Source organism: Equus przewalskii, chromosome 17, assembly GCF_037783145.1.
Source record: "Equus przewalskii isolate Varuska chromosome 17, EquPr2, whole genome shotgun sequence".
NCBI classification, from domain to species: domain Eukaryota; kingdom Metazoa; phylum Chordata; class Mammalia; order Perissodactyla; family Equidae; genus Equus; species Equus przewalskii.
Genome location: NC_091847.1, coordinates 58,674,962 through 58,700,776, shown reverse-complemented (window position 1 = coordinate 58,700,776; position 25,815 = coordinate 58,674,962). Strand labels below are relative to the sequence as shown.

At 35.8% G+C, this 25,815-nt stretch overlaps 2 long non-coding RNA genes across 2 annotated transcripts in view; one reads left to right on the top strand and one right to left on the bottom strand.

Moving 5' to 3' along the window:
* LOC103553715 (uncharacterized) overlaps nt 1-25,815 on the bottom strand; it is a 181,842-nt gene that overhangs the window by 2,952 nt on the left and 153,075 nt on the right. Inside the window, exon 8 of the long non-coding RNA XR_011528815.1 lies at nt 14,692-14,891. This is a non-coding gene — a long non-coding RNA (uncharacterized lncRNA). The remainder of the gene's footprint in view (nt 1-14,691; nt 14,892-25,815) is intronic.
* LOC139076826 (uncharacterized) lies at nt 21,641-25,317 on the top strand. Its single transcript, XR_011528818.1, has 2 exons — nt 21,641-22,991; nt 24,927-25,317. It is a non-coding gene; the product is annotated as an uncharacterized lncRNA (long non-coding RNA).

Sequence of the window (25,815 nt, the reverse complement as noted above, 5' to 3'; positions counted from 1 at the left end):
TTTCCTCAAAGACAAATTTCTCTGTGAGAAGAGCTGAAAACATTACTTTAAGAAAGCTACAGCTTCCTTAAAGCAGGTGAATAAGTGTTTACACCTGCTCTTTCTATTCACTATTAGATAAAAATGGTACTCTGAGATTCCTGCAAATTAGAGGGAATTTTTGCAAGCCTGTATGATCCAGGCTAAGCCAGCTTATGAGTAGGAAGGGGAAAAGCTATTCCAAGAAGCACCTCTTCCAGCTGTAGTTCTGCCCCCTGACCGGGTACCGTGATGGAGCTGAGCATGAGGCTGCCACCAGCCCTCCTGACGAAGTTCTGTAAGGGAATTCATATGGACTGGAAAGATAAAACCCAGTCAGCCCTCAGGCACCATGCTAGACACTAGTGTGAACTAAAACGACTAGAACCTAGCCTTGAGGAGCTTAGAGTTCAACGCTTGATTGTCCAGTAGAGTCTCCACTAGCCTCAAGTGGCTAGTTAAATACAATTTGGTTAAAAATTTAAACAGAATTTTAAAATAAGTTCCTCAGTTGCACTAGCCATATTTCAAGGTCTCAATAGCCATCCTATTGGACAGTCCTGATTTTAAACCATTTCTAATCAATACAGAAAGTTGTGTTAAGCAGTGCTGGTGTAGACTGAAATCGACATCTAGAAGCATGGAATGAAATCAAGGTCCAGTTGTCAGAATACTGACTCCAAGCAGCATAGGAGAGGAGTCAAAGAAACGGCAGGTTTTCAGGTTTGGCAAGAGACTTGGAAACTGATGTAAATTGACAGATATGCGCATACATACTGAAGTTTGAGTGGTACCTGTGTCTATTTCTAAAATTCCATTTAATTCCACTAGTCCATCTCTTTATTATGTGCCAGTACCACACCGCTTCAATTATATATGACTTACAGTAGATTTCATCTGTTATAGTTTTTCTTTTTGTTTTTGAGCTTATTTCCTTTTTTTAAATCGAGATACAATTGACATATAACATCATATTAGTTTTAGGTGTACAACATGATTTGATATATGTATATATTGCAAAACAAATGACCACAATAAGTTTAATCAACATCCAACACTATACAGTTACAACTATTTTCTCTTGTGATAAGAACTTTTAATATCTACTCTCTTAACAACTTTCAGATATACACTACAATATTATTAACTGTAGCCACCGTGCTGTACATTGTATCCTCAGGACTTATTTATCTTATAACTGGAAGTTTGTACCTTTTGAGCACCTTCCCCCATTTCACTCAACTCCCAACCTCAGCCTCTGGTAACCACCAATCTGTTCTCTGTATCTATGAGTTCAGGTTTTTTTCAGATTTCACATATAAGTGAGATCACACAGTATTTATCTCTCTCTGTCTGACTTATCTCACTAGCATAATGTTCTCAAGGTCCAGCCATGTTATTGCAGATGGCAGGATTTCCTTCTTCTTTATGGCTGAATAATAGTCCATTGCATATAAATAGTTCACATACTTATACACACATACACACATTGTGTGTATATATATTTATATACATAAATTTTGTATCTACATATATATGTATACATTGTGTATATACATATATATTTATACACATAAAAAATATATATTTTATCCATTTATCTGTTGATGGACACAGTTGCTTCTATGTCTTGGTTAAATACCCAGAAGTGGAATTGCTGGGTCATATGGTAGTTCTGTTTTTAATTTTTTGAGGAACCTCCATACTGTTTTTCACAGTGGTTGTACAATTTACATTCCCATCAATAGGGCCCAAGGGTTCCCCTTTCTCCACATCCTTGCCAACACTAGTTATTTCTTGTCTTTTTGAGGATAGCCATCTTAACAAATGTGAGCTGATACCTCACTGTGGTTTTGATTTGCATTTTCCTGTTGATTAGTGATGTTGAACATCTTTTCATGTACCTGTTGGCCATCTGCATGTCTTCTTTGGGAAAATGTCTATTCAGATCTTCTGCCCACTTTTTAATTGGATTGTTTGCTTTTTTTTATTATTATTATTGAGTTGTATGAGTTCTTCATATATTTTGGATATATCCCCTTATCAGATATACAATTTGCAAATATTTTCTCCCATTCGGCTGGTTGCCTTTTCATTTGGTTGATGGTTTCCTTTGCTGTGCAGAAGCTTTTTAGTTTCATGTAGTTCCACTTGTTGATTTTTAGTTTTGTTGCCTTTACTTTTGGTATCAAATCCAAAATATCATTGCCAAGATCAATGCCAAGGACTTACTACCTATGTTTTCTTCTAGGAGTTTTATGATTTCAGGTCTTACGTTCAAGTCTTTAATCAAATTTGAGTTGATTTTTTTGTTTGGTGTCAGATAGTGGTCCAGTTTCATTCTTTTGCATGCGGTTGTCCATATAGCTTTTCTTTTTAGTGTTTTCTTGGCTATTCTTGTACATTTATTTTTCTGTATGAAATTTAATATCAACTTATCTAGCTTCATAAAAATATTTGTGGATTTTTTATTGCACCTCTCATAATTTACATATTTTTAAAAATATTTTTCCATATTTTAACCTAAATTCTTTCTCAGAGTATCTTCAGTTATAACATGAATTGTGTGTTCTTTACGTAGTACGATTTTTGTAATAAATAATAAATCATTAAAACCTGCTCTCATGTCATTATGAAATAGTTATTTCAACCTCAAATTATGTAAATAACATGTACTGAGCCTATTGTGTTAAGAACATTGCACACATTCTTACCTGACAAGATCCTCACAATAAAGTACAAATTAATATCTAGTTTATAGATGAGAAATCCGAGGCATATAAAGATTATGCAACTTTTTCAGGATATTTAAGCTGGGTGTGTCTAAAATCAAAGTTCACGTATATTAAGAACGTGAAATATTGCCTCTTGTAAAAAGTAACACTTGGCGCTGGCCCGGCAGCATGGCGGTTGGATTCACGCGCCCTGTTTCGGCAGCCCGAGGTTCGTGGTTTGGATCCTGGGCATGGATGTCAAGCAAAAAGAGGAAGATTGGCACAGATGTTAGCTCAGGGCCAATCTTCCTCACCAACAACAAAAAAAAGTAACATTTGTCAGAGTCCAAATCATACCTAATTCCAAAAAGTTCATGCACTTGGTTTCACTGTGTTACACAAGCTGAAGAGAGACACAGGGATGATTTTCCTGAAAGTGATTTTAAAAGGTCAATAACCACTGTAATGAATATTATGGTCTAAAATAAAATAATATCACACAGAACTGAAGAAAGTTGGGCTCAAGCCTGGTCATTATCACTCTTAGCCAGGCACATTTTCTTGGGATGGTCAGTCCCTCTGTAACACCTTCTACTATGCAACGGGATAACATATCTACTCCACCTTTCAGAGTTATTGGGACGATAAAATGAGTGAACATGCATAATAATACATGGAGATAATAGAAATATTTAGGCCAATCAAGTCTAGAAGCCATTTCAAAAGCTGACCTGGCAAATTAACATAATAGCTTCAGATTAAAAGACAATTTAATCACAGGTCACCTCTTCTCTCCAGATCACTCTGCCTCACTTAGTACTTTTTGTTCTTTTCATACTAAGTCAAAAGGGTGCCTAGATAGTCATTTAATCTGTTTCTAAGCAACCACATTTCTTTAATTTAGAAATAGCAATACTAATATGTGCTGCCATGTAGATAATATTCATCAGAAGGTCTAACAATTTCTATTTTTTTTATGTAGAAAAGTCTACTAAGAGTATTTGGAAGGACAAATTCTTACAAAATATATGTAGCTTTCATTTTCAGTACTTCCTATTTTCATTTAGCTTTTTCTCACGGGACTTACATACTTCTGCTTCTAATATGAACGTTTGAAACACTAAGTACACTTTCGAGAGGGTCATTTCTTATTTTGCCCAAACTGCCTTATACAGCTCTAGTTTCATTTCTGAGTTAGTATTATCAGTTTTGAGGGGAAAGGTATAGTGAGTGGCTGGTGGGAAGATATTTACTTTGTTCCATAAATAGTGTCTTCCTGATGCACAATGTATTTTATTTGACGATTTTTTAAATGATTCATTTCTCTAGAAATACAGTGTTAAAAATTCATGAGGCATTGACTTGCTTTGGTTCACTTTTGGGCACTTCTGTCTCCCTGCCTCTGTCATGACACCACCATTTTCCTGGTCATCTTAACTCATTTAACTCAGCTCTTCTTCTCACCATGTCCTCTCTGTTCCCACGGCCTGTATGAGAGAGCCACGTCCATTCTACAGAAGACAAAGATAAGGCATATAGAGATATGCAACCTCTAAAGCTCAAGGGACTTAAGTTAGGTCTGTCTAAAGTCAAAGGCCTTGCATAAGGGAGAACCACACACAAGTCACTTCCATCCTTGTCGAGGCCATTCCAGTTTAGGACTTTATTATTTGGAAATGAAGCTAGACTAGCCTCAGTGTAGCTCCTTTCTAAGTCGCTGCACATCTTTTCATAGCCCTGTACACAAATTCCCCTAGGCCACTATCCCTGCCTGGAATTTTTTTCTCTGTTCTGACTATTTATATCAGGGATTCTCACATTGACTGAATATTAAAACCACCTTTGTAGCTTTTAAACCATATAAATGATTAGGTTTCACCTCAGACCAATTAAATAAGGTTTTCTTGGCGGGGGGACCTCAGCATTCACTACTTTAATGTGCAACAAGGATTGAGAATGACAAGCTTAAATCTACACATTCTTTAAATATCAGCCTGAGCCCCACCTTCTGAATCGTATCAACACATTCAGCTCTTGTCATCCCCTGAATTCCTACTTTATAGTTCTTTATATTTCTATTACCATTTATAATAATTCCAAATTTTTTCATTCATTCCATTAGTGAGTCGTGAGTACTTACTGAATGCCTATTACCTGCAAAACCTCATCTTACATCTGTCAAAAATGTGATCCTCTCTTTAACTAATTGAAACAACCTCGAAGACATGAGTTCTGTCATATATTTTTTCTCTAACCAAAACAGATCTAATGCGGCTATAAGCTGATACTAGATCTCAAATACTTTTTGGTGAATAGTTCTAGTTTTATATTTTATTATTTTACCTGCCCAGTTTTTCAGCAAATATTTATTTGAACTGTTAATTATCTGGAAGATACTTTGATAGGGTTTTTTGTTTTAGTTTTAAAGAATAATCTTTACCTTGACTGACTACAAACATACTTATTTACTTCTTTTATGGTTTTCTGTTTTAATGTTTTGAAGTGCTTTTTACTCCTTTCCATATTGAACATGCATCCTAATAACTTAAATTTATTAAATACTTCTTATGTATCAGACATTCTTCTGAGTTCTTTGCACCTATTCATTCATTCAGTAGCCCAGCCTTGTGAGATTGTAACTTCACAGGGAGTACCCTCTGAGAGGAGAAATGACGTTGCCCAGGTTACCTGGACAGTAAGAGGCAGAGCTGGGACCTCAGCCCAGACAGCCTGGCATCACAGTCCACCACTTTGCCTTTGGCCCCACTACTGCTTAAGAAGACAGCTTTCCAGTGGAGAGAGATTTCTCCAATTCGGGGAACACAGCCATGGTTTCCTTAGATCTATTGGGTTACGTGTGGTTGCTGACTTATTGGAACAATTCTAAAGTAATTGTAAAGCTAAAAGTGGTTCTCACTCAAGTGTAGCTCATACCACTAAAATATTTTGCAGAATAAGTTCTAAGAAATCTCAATAGCCAATAGGAATAGCCTAATTGTTTTAAAGTTTTGTGACTTTAGATTATTAAAGAATATCCTACAACTGCCCCTAGATAAGGTTTGCATTCTTAAGTGGCTGGGAACAAACTTCTCCCTTCTAACTACACATTTCATGATTTTTTAGAAGAGGAAAAAAGCAAAGGTTTCAGTTACTAAGTAAACAGTCTATAAATGTACATCCTGTCAAAAGAAGCACAAAATATGAAACCAGAGTATTCTTAAGATTGAAGAAAGGCAGAAGATTCAAGCCTTTTTATAAATACCTCTATTCTTCTGGAGATTTTTCTTTCACTTCCCTTATATCATTTTTCTCCCTCCCATTTTTCCCTATTTTCCATAATTCATTACCTTTTCTATTTTTTTTTCTTCTATGACTTATTTCTGAATCTCTTTTGCAGCTGTGGACAAAATTCTCTTAAACATGAATCTTAAGTAAATACATTACAGAAAATTTTCAAAATAACAAACTTTTTCTTGCCCCATTAATCTGCCTTCTTTATCCATTCCATTCTGCCCCTCTCCTTGCTTTGCTTTGTGGTAAAGTCTCCATATTTCACTAACTACATATGTGAAATCACAAAGTATTTCCTTACAAGGGAAAACCAACTCTGTCTTAGGAACACCTAACTTGTTAGGAGTTAGGAATTAAGTGCTTCTTCTTCAGTGAGATGTTAATGCTGTTCAAAGCCCATCATTTACTTAATAAATTGATTATCAAGCTTCTTACCAGGCACATATTAAGAGGTAATTCTTAAAGTCTGATATTTAGACAAAATTGAGAATTAAATCAACAGTGAAAGGGAAGAGATAAGTGATATGAAAACTCTCAGACATGTCTACAAAACTATGCACCAAATGGGCATGAACATTTTGACTGAATTGTCTGTAAGGGACTAGGTGTGCCTCCTGCATCTAACTAATCCTGATCAGGAAATACTAAAATAATTCATATTGGCAAAGAAAAGTCAGAATTGCTTCTTCTTAGACCTTATGAACTGGCTGTTTAGGACAACCCTACGTAAATATGGCTCATGTGTGGAAACTTCTCCTACCCAGAAACCCTACCGACGGTTTTGTACACAAGACCTAGGAAAATAGATAGTAAATAACAAGTAGGGCATTTCCTACGCTTGTGGTCAAAGCAGATGTTCATTACTAAGCTACAGACAAAGCAAGCATTCTTACCTTTCTAAATATGCGAGAAGTTCATGGTTAGTGCTTTTGTGTGTGCGTGTGTGTTATGTTATGTACGTATGAGATCAGTATAATGAATAATATTGTTACTTTTGTCCACAGTGCACAAAGCTCTTTTAAAGATAAGCCCCAAACTGTCAGGAATAAATACTTCTCCTTCACACATAAAAATGGAAATACAACTGAGAAATGAGAACTCTCAGCGAGAACTATATTCATGTATATTTACTTCTCAAATATTTACTGGGCACTTCGTATGTGATTTGCAAGACGCTGGTAGGGTCTAAAATCAAGTTATCTTGAGTTCCTCTACTCAGTGCTATGAACTGTTACAATAATAAGATTAATAAGTTTTTTTCAACATTAGCTTAATAATCTCTTTGTAGGGTGAAACTGTATTCGTATTTTATTTGTCCAAGAAAGTAATAAACTTCTATAATCTAATGGAAATTTAGAACAGCCTTGCTCACAGCTGTGAAGAGAGGAAGAAAACTAGAAAGAAATCCATAATTGATCATCTTTCACAAACAGGCATTAACATTGTTCTTTATCAACACTCACATTGCCAACTGAACACAAATTATGAAGTGAGGAAATGTCAAGACTTGTGCTTTGTCAACATACCTCAACTGTTTTAACACACGCTGTTCAAGATAAGAAAGCACACCACATTACAGAGATATATATATTCCAAATTGGTACAACAGCTTCAAACCGTCATTGTAGCTCTCCAAACCACAAACACTGCCCCCACCAAGTGGGGAGAGCAACTAAAGTATTTTAAGCAATTCTCTCGTACAATGGTTTCTTTTCTGTTGACAGTTACTCTGAGCCTCTGCCTTGGACTGAAGATGAAGGAAACTGTGAGCTGTGACCTTCGATGCCTCTCACCTGCTGACACCCATGTAACCCCTCCCAGTCAACCAGAAGAAGACTCTGAGGGGCGTGCAACTGTGCTCATGCATTGGGTCTACAAGGAGTCAGGATACAAAGGCTCACATTTCACACTTGGACTTTAATCGACATTTTAATTGTTTCAAAAGTAGGATTTAACTAAGCAAACTAGTACTTCTCAGTTTCAACCATGGCACTTGCCAAGGTAAATTACATTTAATATTCAGCATGATTTCTATAACTCCAATGACAGGAATAAATGGCTCTCTCTGTCTAAAAATGCTTCCCTTCTTTAAAGTGAATTGTCGATACCAATGATTAAAGGTGAAAATAACCAAGATTTTAAAAAATCCCAAAGTTTATGGTACAGTGAGGGACAGAGCATAATTTTTTTCTCCCCAAAGCCACAGTACATAGCTGTATATCCTAGTTATAAGTCATTCCGGCTCTTGTATGTGGGATGCTGCAACAGCGTGACTTGATCAGCGATGCTAGGTCCGTGCCCAGGATCCAAACCGGCAAACCCCAGGCCGCCAAAGCTGAGCCTGCAAACCTAACCACTTGGCCACGGGGCTGGCCCCCAGAGCACAATTTTGAGGTCAGGATAACCCCAGTTTGGATCCAACTTAGGACCCGTGTGCCCTTAGACAATTTACCTAATATCTCTGAGATTCAATTTCTTTGCCAATAAAATTGGGAGAAGAGATATCCATCTCATACATTTCATGTGGGGTTTAAGCAAGATCAAATGTCTGGTATACCACGGACATGCATATTAATTCTCTTCCAGAGTGTGGAAAAAACCCCCAAAGTTCACAAGCTTTATTTGTCTTTCAACAACTTTTCTACTGTTCTTGAGAGAAATTACTAAATTTAAATTATAACATTTCTGAGGCAATTTGGGGGGGGCTCTTTGCTTTCATAAATACCACATACGGTGGTCTCAGGGTGTTTAAACAGCAATTGTAGAAGTAGGAGTAATTTAAGTCCAAACAACCACTTAAATTCTATTATTCAAAGTTCTGTGGTAAAATGAAAAAAGAAAGTTACATACTAAGTATAGTTATTGTCCTTTAAAACCCTATTTTCCCTTATAGCATAAGCCTTCACTTACAGCCAGCAAAGCGTAGTGTGTTTTCCCTGAGTTTCGTGACAAAGAATCTAAAATTCATCATCACCACCCAAACAGAAACTAAATTTTTTTTAACTTAAAGTCTAGAAGACAGTGAAAAACATCCTGTAGTAATAAAGAGCAGGCCCCAAACTTTTGGTGGAAGAAGCAAGCTTAAACTTCAGTCTGTGAAGATCCACAGCTAAATAAACTCACAAAGTTACATTGTTAATGGGGGCAATTGATATGGAGACTCAGATCTCTAGCTTTGACAGAGGCTTCAAAGAATTGCAAAAGTCAGACAGACTTACCACAAAAACCAGTCTGTAACTAGGGCTAACCGAATAATATTACAGCAGCCGTGGAGTCAAAGATAACAAGGGGTCATTTCTGTGTCCCGTAAAGAGAATGGCTGCTGCTTGATGCCAGCTTTCCCATTATTGCCCGCTGTTTGGGGGCTCCGCAGACATGGCCCAAGGAGGAGGGCAGGTAAGACGTGACCCTGACTCTTGGATACGCAGAGTGATAACCGGAAGCTGAGACTCCAGGTCCCTGGATGTCTTGGAACCAGGGTACCAAGGGTTGAGTAATCTTTTCTGTGCCCTTGACTTCAAATCAGTAAAGGAAACCTACTCAGATGTGGCTGCCAGTCCTTTCCGAACTGGCATGTGGACTCCAGAGTAATTCTGAATCCCGATTCTGCCACTTAGCTGTCTGGCCCAGGGTAAGCTACTTAACTTCCTCATCGAAATGGGGCATTACACTAGTTCCTACCGTAAGGGTTGCCAGGATGGTGAACTGAGTTAATATTCATAAAGGACTTGGAACACTGGCTGAACTGCAGGAGGCTCTTTCACTGAGTTTCTTAAATAAAAATAATACACCTCCCATGTATAGCACCAAGACATTCAGAAAAATAATCTCAGGTGTATGCCAAAATTTTAGTCTTCAACTAGACAAGAAACCAGACAACCACATTTTTTGAGGGGCTTCTTTGGTGCTTTTTTTTCTTTTTGTGAGAAAGATTGGCCCTGAGCTAACAATTGTTGCCAATCTTCCTCTTTTTGCTTGAGGAAGATTGTTGCTGAGCTAACGTCTGCACCAGTCTTCCTCTGTTTTATGTGGGATGTCGCCACAGCATGGTTTGACCAGCAGCACTAGGTCTGTGCCTGGGATCCAAATCTACAAACCCCAGGCCGCCAAAGCAGAGCATATGAACTTAATCACTACACCACCAGGCTGACCCCAGACAACCACATTTTTTAATGATTAAGAAATTATGCTACTTATTTCAATAAAAGTATTAATTAAATATCTAACTGTATATATAAATAGTATATATTTAAATAAAACACATAAATATATAAAACATATACTATACACTGCTTATTATCTATTTTATTTACTATACTAATGTACAGGGCTCTACTTTTCTTTTTAGGTGAGGAAGATTGGCCCTGAACTAACATCTGTGCCAATCTTCCTTTATTTCGTATGTGGGACGCCACCACAGCATGGCTTGATAAGCAGTGCTTAGGTCCGTGCCCAGGATCTGAACCTGCGAAACCCAGGCCATCAAGGCAGAGTGTTCAAACTTAACCACTAACATTATCAGGCTAGTACAAGGCTCTACTTTTAGGGTGATCAATTTAAAGATCAGATTAAAGTAGTGTTTACTCTGTGTGTGTAGAAATGTATATGAAAATAGAATGTTTTGTGTAGCTCATAACATTTCTATCCTACAATTAATTAGGGGTTATGATTGACTCTTGTCAACACATCATCTATATGGCATTATCTTCAAATAATAAAAAGTCTGATTTTAGAAAGTTAGCTATGCAGAGTCATTGATTAAACAACTTATATATAAAGAAACAAAATTATGATGTAGTCTTAACTTGAAATACTCCATTTGTGGTCTTCAAATTTTTCTTTCCATTTTGCTTTTGTGACAAGGTGTAGTTCCTTCATTAATTAAAAATATTGTAAGAAGGTGATTTCCAATAAAACATAGGACATAAGGACTCTCATAATTTACATTAGAACTTTGACTATGTCTTCTACATGTAAACTTCAAAATTCTTCACTCCTGTTTGTAATTAGGAGTACTGCAGAGCTGACAAGTGGCTCCAATCTTTCTCCTCTGTGAAAGAGGTCTTGTTTCTGTTGATGGACTTTCTGGTGCATATTTGAACATATATATTTAAAGCATTATGGGGTATTTTTTATTTGTGCTTTTTAATTTTATATTTGAAATTAGACTATTCCTAGAAAGAGAAATATATGCAGTCATAATTTAATAACCAATTGAACAACAAAAACAAAATATCAAATCAATGATTATTTTACTCAAAACCATAGCAAATAACAGTTTAAATGCTTATTCACTTTTTTTTATAATGAATTCTTTTTTTTTTTTAAAGATAGGCCCTGAGCTAGCATCTGTTGCCAATCTTTTTTCTTCTTCTTCTTCTTCTCCCCAAAGCCCCCTGGTACATAGTTGTATATCTTAGTTGTGGGTCCTTCTAGTTGTGGCATGTGGGATGCCGCCTCAGCGTGGCCTGATGAGCAGTGACTTCTCCGCACCCAGGATCCAAACTGACGAAACCCTGGGCTGCTGAAGCAGAGTGTGGGATCTTAACCACTCAGCCATGGGGCTGGCCCCTGATTATTCACGTTTTACTCATTGAATTTATCAAATAGTTGATTGAACAGACCAAACCAACATCTGCTTTTTATAATATATAAAGCTACATGCCTCAAAAGCAATAGCTTTTCCTATGACTTATGGTCAGATTTACAGAAGTGAAAAGCACTGAAGAATTATATTCTCATGTTGGTGCTGAATGAAATCAACCAACCCAGTGGTCTGACATCTTTCCTATGGATTAGAGGGAGCATACTGCTATCTTATTCTCACCTTTAATCAATTTTAGTTTTAGTTTCCTTCAGAGTGGGAGCCATACTTGATTCACCTTTCAATCTTCTATGAGTATTCATCATATATTTTGTACAAATAGCAGTATATTAACTCAAATGGGGCAAGTTGAGAGGCTATACGTTCAGCTTACTATAGAAGATACTGAACAACACAGATGTGTTTAAGTTATAATCATGCTATTTGAGCTATATGTACATGGTATTGAACATCTTTTTTTCAATACTGAAAAGAAATAATCACATTTAGAAAAGCAATATTTTCTTACATGGAGCTACAAATTCTACTTTCAAAAAATTTTCAGTGTTATTTTTCTATTTCCTCCAATAAGAAGTGCTTCTTGGGAATTCTTGGGTAGAGAACATTATTCCTTAAATATACATACACACACATATATGCATAATTAGTGTCCTACCTATTTCCCTCTTGGGCTGGCATTTCTTGCATAAGCTGAAAATGATTCTCCAGCTATCAAAACAGTCCAGTATTGGATATGAACTTGAGTTAAAATCCAAGCTCTCAAAGTTGTGTTTTGGGATCCATCAATAGTTGCTTGACTTCACAGTTGCGATGAAGGATCACTAATGGGTACTGTGTACACGTTGCTTATATACAGTTTTAGCCATATGCAGGGATGGGACTTTGACTCCTAGATTAGTCATTCACAGCGAAAGACCAATACCAAACTTTTGTTTAAAACCAAGGCATAGGATACAGTCTGCTTTAGTATAATAAATATCATAATAATGATGGCTCCATTATGAGGACATCCCTAAAAAATTGTACATAAATGGTATTTTCAATAATTAAAAAACTGTTGCAGGAATCCAGGAAAAGTTGGTTGAGGGTCTGATTTATTGTAATGGTATTGAGATTGGAGAGAAGCAAAGAGTTTTGAGACACAGTTAAGCAATAGAATTGGCAGTTCATTGCCAGTTGCTGGCTCATTGAATGTGGGAAAGAGGGAGGAATCAGGATGATGATTAGATTTAATGTTTGACTGCATGGGTGAATAGTAGTATTATTTACTGAGACCAGGAGCACAGGAAGAGAAGCAGATTTGGAGCCTGGAAGGAAGATTTAGAAGATGCATATTGTTTGGGATGTGTTTGAGGTGTTCACGGGACATCCAAATGAGGACAGCCAGAGGGCAGCATGTCTTTGATATGCTAAGGAGCTAGACTGGGAGTCAAGATTTTGGAAGTCTTAGAACACAGTCAATCGTTGAAGCCACAAGTGTGTATAAGATCACTCCAGAAGATAATGTAGAGTAAGAACAGGAAAACCATAGGAAAATGGTTCTCTATACCATTAAACTGGTCACTAAGAGATGTTGCCTTATGAAAATATATTCTATGATAGCATTAAGTGATGTTCGTTAAGAACAATGTAAAGCTGGCAAGGCTGTAAATTAATTTTGCTTTCTAACTCCTTTAACTTCCTTTTGCTGCACAGTGTGGTTTCCTCAAGTTACCGCACATGTAACTCCCTGGCTGTTGAGGCCAGTCAGTTTCACTTTATGCCACACAAACAAACATGTGGCATGAGGTTAAATCCTCCTAACCACACATCTTGTTATTTACTTGTGTGTTAGAAAATGTAGACCTGCACAACCAAGTAATTCAATTGGAATTTTTAAAACTTCTAATTTCTCATTGGTAAAATTACCTGTGGAAATGATTGATATCATGCACATTTCACAATTGCCCGTTTTTTAACTTCCTCTCCAAACAGTTTTTCTGCATCAGCCAAGGAGAAAAAAAATAACTGACTTGAGTTTTTGCTTTCTGTCTAACCTTTGGTGATCAAGACCTTTAAGAGAATTCAAGACCTCGCTAACCACAGATGTTTATCTCTGTTCTTTGTCTGGTCCTATGAGTTACAAGGACATTCTGCAATCTTTAAATTCTACATTGAACTTTACCAAAGAAGCAGGATTCCAAACATGTCTTGAGGATTAAATGTTAAACTAAACCAATATTCCACAAACAAAATAATCCCGTGCCATACATATTATTATATGCAATTCTTAAACTATTTTCTGAAACCATTAACATTATAATGGTTGCTTATACCATTATGAGATTGGTCAATTTTCTTTTGGCAAAATATTTTAATAGTTCATAAAATCCAAGTTGTCTCATAATATCTAATGCATCAACTATTCCTAACCCTTGTGATTGAAGCCAGGGTTCCCAGTTAATTTTTTAATCAATTACCTCTTAAGCCTGGTCACCTTATGAAAACACCTAATCTCTATCAGCTTCACATACACAGAATTAATCTTCACTTATGTTTTCATACATTGTAAAGTTGCCTGTCGGAAAGCCATTGAATCCTCCTTCTCAGTTACCATATTATTAAGTTCTATTACTTAAAATATGTCTATTACAAAGCCAGATTGTCTCTGAAAAAAGGCTATAACGAGGGCATAATGCTTACTATGATGGCATGGATATAACTCACTTCTGTGATCTTTGGTGTCTTAAGGTATTTTTGACTTGCCCTGGGTCTAAAAAGAAACAACGTGCATTCTCAGAATATTTAAGGCAGGAACAGACTCTGAAAGTCTGAGGTTACTGTAGAATTAAGAAACCATGTAAGGTTGGACACTTTTGAAGTGTTTTCCTGGCTGTATTTCCAATAAAGCGTAAGGCTAGGTGGAAAATTTTAGGATTTGTGATTTTTTTAATAGAGTAATATTCATACTCAGAAGAGTGGTAGGGAAATACCTCGGTTTGATCCCAAAAAGAATCTAATTCCTTCTTCATGATCAAGCGAAGTATTTTTGCCTAGAATGAAAACAAGAGAAAAGCATGTTACCTATCCCCCATGTACTCGGACTGGTTTAACCTGTCTTCATCAGCATCACTTTACTGTGATGGAATGATACGTGACTGGCTGAACAATGATCAGGACTGCGAGGGGATCTGACGGTCCAGTATTTCCAATCAGGCCAGGGGGCTCAGTATTTCTTCATATTCTATTCAGTCCAAATTAAAGGAAATGTTTTCTTCTCTGTCCTATGTGTAAAATAATAAAAATTATTTTAGCATATTTACTTTTTATTCACTTTAATCTCAAATATTGATGGGCTAATCTGTTATAAATATTCAGCCTCTAGGTTACCACGGGCCTGTTTGCATCGCATTAGCTGTACTATAATTTAACAGCTTGCTTGTCTACCTTCCTTTGATCTACGAGTTCCTCGAGGACAAGAATGTACGCAGATCGTGTCTTATTCATCTATATAAGCTCGACATCTAGAAAAAGTACCCAGCCCATAACAGGAAATAATAATACGTGTTTGCAGATAAATGTACTAGATATGGAAAATGATGGTGTTAATTTAGAAAGAGAATAGAGAAGTAGTGCGTAGAGTTTTTAGTGTATAGTGTCTGGCACCATCAGCTATAGGTGATCATTCAAATCCATCTTTTACTAGCTGCGTGAACTGGGCAAGTAATTTAACTTTCCTGAACTTCAGTTTCCTTTCTATAAGAGGAGAATGGTGATGCCTGTCTTTGAAGGTTAGACGAAGATTAAATGAGAGAATGTATATAAAGAATTTATCGCTGAGTGTGGCTCACAGTAAAGCACTCAATATAAGACAGCAAAAACAAAATAAACTTAAATAAGCAAATATTTCTGAAAGTAGTATTGTTTTTTCCTACTCCTTGTTGTTCAAAAGGAATTGGACTTTTGGTTCAAAATACTCCACTAAACACCCATGTTTATCTTGTCTCTCTCCCATGATCGAATTTCAATGACAGTAAAGATTGACAAAAAGAATAAATCTGTGGCAGTGCTAAAAACAAAACCTTAAGAGAATGAGAAGATAAGCCACAGTCTGGAAGAAAATATTTTCAAAAGACACATCTGATAAAGAAACATTATCCAAAATATACAAAGAACTCTTAAAATTCAACAAGAAGAAAATGAAGAATCTAATTTAAAAATGGGTATAAACCTGAACAGACACCTCACCAAAGAAGATATATATATAGTTGGCAAGTAAGCATATGAAAATATGCTCAACATCACATGTCATTAGGAAATTTCAAATTAAAATCAGATTCTACTACACACTTATTAGAATGGCCAAAATCCAAAGCAGTGACAACACTAAATGCTGGCAAGGATGTGGAGCAACACCACTTCTCATTCATTGCCAGTGGGAATGCAAATGATTCAACCACTTGGAAGACAGTTTGGCTGTTTCTTACAAAACAGAACACGCTATTATTATATGATCCAGCAAACATGTTCCTTGGCATTTACTCAAATGATTTGAAAACGTATGTTTATGTCCACGTAAAAACCTACACGTGGATGTTTATAGCAGTTTTTTTCATAATTGCCAAAACCTGGAAGCAACCAAGATGTCCTTCAGTACATGTGTGGATAAATTAGCTGTGGGACCTGTGGTACATTCAGACAGTGGAATATTATTCGGTGCTAAAAAAAAAATGAGCACTCGAGCCATGAAAAGACATGGAGGAAACTTAAGCACGTATTATTAAGGGGAGGAAGCCAATCTGAAAAGGGTACCTACTATATGATTCCAAACATGTGACAATCTGGAAAAGGTGAAACTGGAGATGGTAAAAAGATTAGTTGCTGCCAGGGATTAGGGGGGGACAAAGGAATTAATAAGCAGAGCACAGAGGATTTTTAGGGCAGTGAAATCATTCTACGTGATATTACAATGATGGATACATGCTGTTATACATTTGTCAAAACCCATAGAATTCACACTACCAAGAGTGAACCCGAATGTAAACTATGGGTTTTGGGGAGTAATAATCTGTCAATATAGGTTCATCAATTATAACAAAAGTACCACTGTGGTGGGCACAGTTGATAGTGTGGGAGGCTGGGCACATGCAGGGACCGGGACTGGACTTTCCACTCAATTTTGCTGGGAAGCTAAAGTTGCTTTAGAAAACAAATTTTATTAATTAAAAAAAGGGAAAAAACAAATTCAATATTTTCTTCTATTTAATTAAAATATAAATGCCTGTAACTGTAATTTTATTATTTTCTTCAAAAATGAAACAAAAAAAATTCTGGTTATTCACATGCAATACTATTTACTATTATTATTGTTTGCTATTTTAACTTTGTTTAATAATCAATCTATCATATGATGATATTAAGGGCATCACTTCCAAATATTGGACATTCCATAACTACTGGTTTCTTAAGGAGCATCTTCATTGATTTTTAAACATTTCACGATATCCCCTTTTCTCTTAGGGTGAAGTATTTCTGGATTCTCTCTTGTGTTTTGAGATAGCACATCTTCGAATATGCACAGCTAAGTGATATGTTCCTTTCTAGCCTATAAAATGTGCCAAAGATTAAATTTTTATCAGTCCATATCCCCTGAGGAATACAAATAGGAGGCTTATAACTCAATCTATGCTAGTTAATAGTCTTCTTCTGTAAACTGCTACTTGCCTTAGGTTCCTATTTTATTAAGCACAAGCAAAACACCTCAGAAATGATTCAGAAGTATCAATATAGCACTGCGGATCTGCAGAAATCAATTTATAGACTAACATTCATCATTTTTATTTCCATGGAGAAGCAATTAACCATTAATCGTAACCTAGTTTGAACCTTCGTCATTAGGTCATTTGTTCTCGTCACTGGTGTCTGACCCAAGATGGAAATGAAAATATTGATTTAATTTTTTAACTCTTATCCTAAGTCCCTGGACACATATTTACAACCTTCAAGTGATACTAAATTTGAATCCTATAATTAAAATGTGGCCACAAGAAAATTTTCAGAGAAGTGCCATGTAACAAAAATTAGACACACATGCACAGAAAAGAGAGAGAAACCTTATAGGAGAACAAAATAAAGAAATTTGAAAATCTTCCTTTTCTTGTGTTTCCCCAGTAAAAAGAAAAATTAAGCAAAAATTAATATTAAGTAAAATAGAGATAAAAGTGAAGAGATAAGCATTCTCTAAAATAATCTCAATTTGGTATAAAACTTTGTGAATATGTTAATTTGCTGTGACAGTCTAGGTTTCTTTATTCTAGTTCACTAATTTTTGATGAGATAGTGGAGGCAGAAGTGATAATTACCAAGGTAGAGAGAGGAGCTGGTGTGGCTGGTATTAAAGATTTACATGGGGATGAGCTAGTATTTTAGATTAATCATAGTTTAGAAAAAGAAAGAAAAATTTGGTATAAAATTCTTCTCTCATTTTTGGTCCCATAGTACTCACATCTGTGCTGTATTTGGTCTGAAATATGTAGGAAATACTGAATAAAATGTTTATAATCCTATCCAGATCTATTGTGCATGATCAGATTATCTATAATACCAGACAGCTCAAGTAATTAACCCAACGTCTGAATGAAATTGTCTGAAAAAATATAATAGCTATTCTCCGGTTTTTCCAGAACTTGACTTTGTCTACCTAGCATCTATTCTTTTAGGACTCTACCCCAACCTCATGCATAATAATCCTGCTCAGTCATGTGATTCGGATTGGGGGTACCACCAACCTGTGTACCCTCCCCTGTTCCTGGCCTTATCAGAGTTCCTCATTGGTAGCCTCATTGGGCCTACCCAAATAGAATGCTATGGTGTAGCACTGATGACTTGTTCAGAGGTGAGGAATGTCACCAAAGCCAATTCTTCCCAAGAGTTTTGAGAGAGATATCTGAAAAAATATTGCATAATTTCAGAAATATGCAGGAGCCATATAAAGAATTGGTAAGCTTTGTGGAAGGACATACAGAAAAACTTAAATACATGGAAATGCATATCATATTTCTGCTATGGGTAGGAAGACAAAACTGGTAAAATACTCTTCCAAATCAATCCATACATATTATTCATTTTGACCAAAATAAATAGATACATAAAACCAGAATGTTCAATTTATCTAAAAGGATAGATGAATGAGAATAGTTCAGATAGAACAGATGGATTAGATTTAAGTGTAAAAAAGCTGTAAAAGTAATAAAACTGGAGCTGGAAAACTATAAGAGCAAGTATTATCTAAATTTGAAGTGGAAAGCTTTTCTAGATTGACATCGAAAGGTCATAGAGCATAAAAAAATAAAGAGAGTTGACGCATATTTGTATGGAAGAATATACAAAATCAAAAGACAAATGAATCACTGAAGAAAAATATTTGCAACCTAGGTGGGAGACATACAGTTAATGTTCATAATATGTAAAGAAATAACACATACCAGAAATACACAAACAATTCCATAGGAAGAAATGGTTGCATGACATGAAAAGGCAATCCCAAAGAAAATCCATGACCAGTAATCATATGAAGTATGACCAACAAAAATGCCAATTAATGTGATACCATCTTTTGTCCATCAGAGTAGCAAAAATATAAAAGTACTGGTAATGCCAGGTATTGATGACAGTGTGAGTAAATAGGTTTTCTCATATATTGTCAGTGGTAGTATAAATTAGTTCAGTATTTTTGGAGGGCAATATTTACCATTGTTATTATCGCAAAAATTATTTTAAGCCACTGAAATGTTCCTCAAGAGGGATTGGATTAACAAATTAAGATACAACAATAAAATGAATGCTAACTGTTCGTTAAAATATATGAGAGATCTATATGATTTTATGTGAACAGAAATTCCTGCCATATTACAGGTTAAAAACAAATTAAAAAAAATGTTATGGGGCTGGCCCAGTGGTGCAGCAGTTAAGTTCGCATGTTTTGCTTTGGCAGCCCAGGGTTCGCCAGTTAGGATCCCAGGTGCAGACAGACCTACTCACTGCTTGTCAAGCCGTGCTGTGGTGGTCATCCCACATATAAAGAAGAAGAAATGGGCACGGATCTTAACTCAGTGCCTTCCTCAGCAAAAAGAGGAGGATTGGCAGCAGACGTTAACTCAGGCATAATCTTCCTCAAAAAGAAAAAAAAACCTAAAATAAATAAGTAAATATATATATTTTTTAAATTCTAAAATCATCTTGAGAAAGACATGATTGGCCATTGTTGACTTTAGAGATGGAAGGGGATCATGAGCCAATGAATGTGGGCAGACTCTAGAAGCCGGAAAAGGACTATGATCCTCAGTTATAACACTTATCTGAAGAAGGAAATTGATCTGTGTCACCACAGATCCCTACATGGTGTGGTTTCCAGGAATGCATTTGGGACGTAAACAAGGGCTGCCTGGACTTTTCCAGGAAGTAGAAAAGATCCAAACCAGTATTTGAGTTAACACTGAAATGCACCCTCAACCAACCACTGAATCAGGTTACAAGATAAATAATTATTCTAATGGAACTAGGGGAAGAACACTAAATGAAATTTAATATATGCTCCCTAACTTATCTTTGTTTATGACTCCGTAGGGGGCTAATTATCTTCCTCAATCCTGTGACAAAAAGAATTGGAGGTGACAGGAAAAGCAAGAACAATTTGGTTCTCAGTGAATTCCCAATGAATGATTGCTAAACTACAAAAAAAAAAAAAAAAAAAAAAAAAAGACAAACCTTTAGCTAAACTCACCAAGAAGAGAGAGAACTGAAATAAATAAAATCAGAAATGAAAGAGGAGACATTACAATTGATAGAAATACAAAGGATTATAAGAGACTGCTATGAACAATTATATGTCCACAAATTGGACAACCTAGAAAAAGATGGATAAATTCTTAGAAACATACAACCTTCCAAGATTTGAATCATGAAGAAATAGAAAATCTGAGCAGACCAATTACTAGTAAGGAGATTGAATCAGTAACCAAAAGCCTCCCAAGAAACAAAAGTCCAGGACTAGATGACTTCACTGGTGAATTCTACCAAACATTCAAAGAAGGATTAATATCAATCTTTCTTAAACTCTTCCAAAAAATAGAAGAGGGGAGAATACTTCCAAATTCATTTTACGAGGCCAGCATCACCCGGATACCAAAACCAGACAAGGACATCATAAGAAAAGAAAATTACAGGCCAATATCCTTGATGAACATAAATGGAAAAATCCTCAACAAAATATTATCAAACCTAATTCAACAACATGTTAAAAAGATCATACACGATGAAGAGTGGAATTTATTCCAGTGATGCAAGGATTATTCAACATCCACAACATCAATCAACATGATACACCACATTAACAAAATAGAAAATAAAAATCATATGATCATCTCAATAGATGCAGAAAAAGCAGTCAACAAAATTCAACGTCCATTTATGATAAAAACTCAACAAAGTGTGTATAGAGGGAACATACCTCAACATAATAAAGTCTCATATATGATAGGCCCACAACTAATGTCATACTAAATGGAGAAAAGCTGAGAGCTTTTCCTTTAAGTTCAAGAATTAGACAATGATGCTTTCTCTCACCACTTTTATTCAACATAGTATTGGAAGTCCTAGCCAGAGCAATTAGGCAAGAAAAAGAAATAAAACTCATCTAAATTGGGAAGGAAGAAGTAAAACTGTCACTATTTGCAGATTACATGATATATGCAGAAAACCCTAAAGACTCTACCAAAAAACTGTTAGAATTAATAAATGAATTCATAAGGCTGCAGCATACAAAATCAATATACAAAACTCAGATGAGTTTCTATATACTAATAACAAACTACCAGAAACAGAAATTTTAAAAAAAATCCTATCTACAATTACATCAAAAAGAATAAAATATCTAGGAACAAGTTTAATCAAAGAGGTAAAAGACCTGTACAGTGAAAACTATAAGACACTGATGAAAGAAATTGAAGAAGACACGTAAATGAAAAGGTATTCCAAGCTCACGGATTGGAAGAAGTAATATTGCTAAAGTGTTCATACTACCCAAAGCAATCTACAGATTTGATGCAATCAATCCCTATCAAAATTCCAGAGGCATTTTTCACAAAGTAGAAGAAACAATCCTAAAATTTGCGTGGGATCATAAAAGACCCCAAATCTCCAAAGCAATCTTGAGAAAGAAGAACAAAGCTGGGGACATCATGGTCCCTGATTTCAAACTATATTACAAAGCTATAGTAATCAAAACAGAATGGTATTTGCATAAAAATAGACACATAGATCAGTGTAACAGAAGAGAGAGCCCAGAAATAAACCCACGCATTTATAGTCAATTAATTTACAACAAAGGAGCCAAGAATATACAACGGGGAAAGGATAGTCTTTTCAAAAAATAGTGTTGGGAAAACTGGACAGCCACATGCAAAAGAATAAAACTGGATCATCATCTTCCTCATATGCAAAAATGAACTCAAAATGGATTAAAGACTTGAATGTAAGACCTGAAATCTAAAACTTCTAGAAGAAAACATAGACAGCAAGCTCTTTCCCTTGAGTCTTGGTGATGATTTTTTTAATTTGACTCCAAAAGCAAAGGCAACAGAAGCAAAAATGAACAAGTGGGACTACACCAAACTAAAACTTCTTCACAGCAAAGGAAACCACCAACAAAATGAAAAGGCAACCTACTGAATGGGAGAAAATATTTGCAAATCATATATCTGCTAATGAGTTAATATCCAAAATATACAAAGAATTTATACAGCTCAATAGCAAAAAAACAATCTGTTTAAAAAATGGGCAAAAGATCTGAATAGACATTTTCCCAAAGAAGACATACAGATGGCCAACAGGTACATGAAAAGGTGCTCATGTCACTAATCATCAGGGAAATGTAAATCAAACCCACAATGAGATATCACCTCACACCTGTTAGAATGGTTATTATAAAAAAGATAAGAGATAACAAATGCTGCAAAGATGTGGAGAAAAGGGAACCCATGTGCATTGTTGATGGGAATGTAAATTGGGGCGATCACTATGGGAAACAATATGAAGGTTCCTCAAAAAATTAAAAATAGTACTACCATATGATCCAGTAATTCCTCTTCTGGGTATTGATCTGAGGAAACGAAAACACTAACTTCAAAAGATATCTGCACCTCCATGTTCACTGCAGCATTTGCAGTAGCCGAGACATGGAAACAACATCAGTGTCCATTGGTGGATGAATGGATAAAGAAATGTGGTATATACATACAATGGAATATCATTCATCCATAAAAAAGAAGAAAATCTTGCCGTCTGTGACAACATGGATGGACCTTGAGGATATTACACAAAGTGAAGTAAGTTGGATAGAGAAAGACAAATATTCTATGATCTCAGCTATATGTGGAATCTAAAAAAAAAAACCCTAAGCTCATAGATACAAAAAACAGATTGATCATTGCCAGAGGTGGAGGGTGAGGGTGGGGTGGGTGAAATGGGAGTAGGTGGTCCAAAGGGACAAACTTCCAGTTATAAGACTCATTTATGAGTCATGGGGATATAACACACAGCATGGCAACTGTACTTAAGGACACTATATTGCATATTTGAAAGTTGCTAAGAGAGTGCATCTTAAAAGTTGTCATCATAAGAAAAAAATTCTGTAACTATGTATGCTGACGGATGTTAACTAGACTTATTGTGGTGATCATTTTGCAACATATACAAATATTGAATCACCATATTGGACACCTGGAATTTATATAGTGTTGTGTGATATTATACCTCGATAAAAAATAAAAAAGAAAGAGGAACTTGGTTAACAAATTAAGATACAATAAAATGAACGTTAAATTTCCATTAAAACACATCAGAGATCTATATGATTTTAGCTTACGTGTCTTGAGTGCTTACCGCACGCCAGACACTGAACTCCACAGCAAGTGCTGCCCGTGCAAGTACATACTTGTGCAAGAACATACGCACATAGACATGTGTACGCAGGCATCAAACTTTTATCACCTTTGTGGAGTGGGAGCCCTGGAGCGAGGGTGGGGTGGAGGGAGAGGTTGACAGGTAGGGAAGTTCAAGAAGGATGAGGTTCCCTCACTACTACACAGAGCAGTGTTTGCTTGAATTGTCTTTATTATGAAGATGTTTTCACTTTATTATCAGGAAAAAATCAAAGAGTTTCATTTTGAGAGAAAGACAAATAAAAATATATATTTTGTTCATTCTTAGCAAAATTATCCATTATTCTCAGAAAGATGAACTATAATTTTTGTGTGTGCTGCTTGCCCAAATATGGTGCCCCTTGTTCACCTTTGTATCTCATATAGTTTCTTTACATGAACAGTTATTAGTAAATGGTGGCCCAACTGAATGACAATTTACTTTTATTAGAAAGTCTTGGGAATGATACGGTTTTGTAGATTGTATCTAGCGCCTGTTATATTAAGAAATTAATGCTATAAAAGTATACAGTTTTGGGGCCGGCCCGGTGGCGCAGCGGTTCAGTGCGCACATTCCGATTCAGCGGCCCGGGGTTCGCCGGTTCGGATCCCAGGTGCAGACATGGCACCGCTTGGCAGGCCATGCTGTGGTAGGGCTTCCCACAGATAAAGCAGAGGAAGATAGGCACGGATATTAGCCTAGGGCCAGTCTTCCTCAGCAAAAAGAGGAAGATTGGCAGCAGATGTTAGCTCAGGGCTAATCTTCCTCAAAATAAAAAAAAGGATACAGTTTTAAAAAATATGTATTTCTCCATAATATACTTATGTCAAATAATACACAAAAGTACAATTTTAGTTTTTGTAAATAATGTAGCTCTTTGGACAGTTAATATTTTCAAACATAAACATAGCTTTTATTCTGCTCCCTTTGGTGAAAAAAAGTTTAAGCAAATTTATAAACTATATATTATAAATAAATATGTGAATGCACATGTATTTTGCATCTTTAACATATATCTTCTGCAATTGGTATATTTTAAGATCATATAAGAAAAGTCATTTGTTTTCAAGATTGCCTCTGGCAAATAGTAACTTATGCCATCCCCCCCACCATCCTATTTTAGTCTTGGGCTCACAAACACGTAATTAAAATGCTTTGTCAAATAATAAAACACCGTGTCTCTAGGGGCAGACTTACTTACTTAAATTGAAAATGTGGAGAATGACAAAAAGGGGTCTTAAATTCAATTTTAAAATTCACAAAGGGTCACTGCCATAAGAAACATTTATAACCAAAGGTTTGACTTTCTGCTTTTCTGTATTTGCTATCTTTTGCTCCAGTTGTGTTATGAAATATGACCACATCAACTCTAAAGGAGAAGATCATCCCATTCAATCAAACGAAACCAAACAACTTGAAAAGTTCGCACCTCCCTGGGGTGAAAAATTGTCTCCCATTGTCAGGAGGCCATGTTTCAAGGATCCTCTTCATTATCTTTTGAAAGCTAACGCCTTCAAATCTTTTGATTTGGCCTTCAGTATCTTTTGAAAAGAAATATCAAGAGCCAAATAGTATGGCACTGAAGTTATATACAGAAATATGTGGATTTGAAAATCACAAAGACAGAAGACTGAAGGATCCATCATTTGACACCAAGTCACCCTCCTGAAAATACTGCCCTTACTGTGGAAGTGTGTGTTAAATAATAAACAGCAGTGTTTCCTTTGTAAATGCCTGCAGTTTTTTCCAGAATACGGTGCTAAAATGAGTTTGACTGAGCATTCAAGCGTATGTGGAGCCTAGCTTGTAACAGGACTATCTTTTATAAGAGTTTATTGTACTTACATGATACCAGACATGTCTCAACTTCCAAATGAGTCCTTAAACACTGCCATTTGGACTCAGAATTCATGTATTCAGTAAGTATAATTTGGAAAATGATGTGAAATATGATCTTTCATCACTAAAAACTGTTGGATCACAAGGTAAGAGATATTGAATGACTAATAAACAACTGTCTGGCTACATGCCTTCCTCCTTAATACTAAATAAAAGTAGCCGAAAAAGAATGAGTTCATCCTCATTATGAAGAAGCAGAGGAAAAAAATTGAGAACTGAGCACGCCTTCATTAAAAGAAGATTTTATGGGATAGAGATGTAAGATAAGTCTTGTTCTCCTGACACTATATTAGAAGGCATTTTGTAAGTATTTCATAAAAATTAAATCTT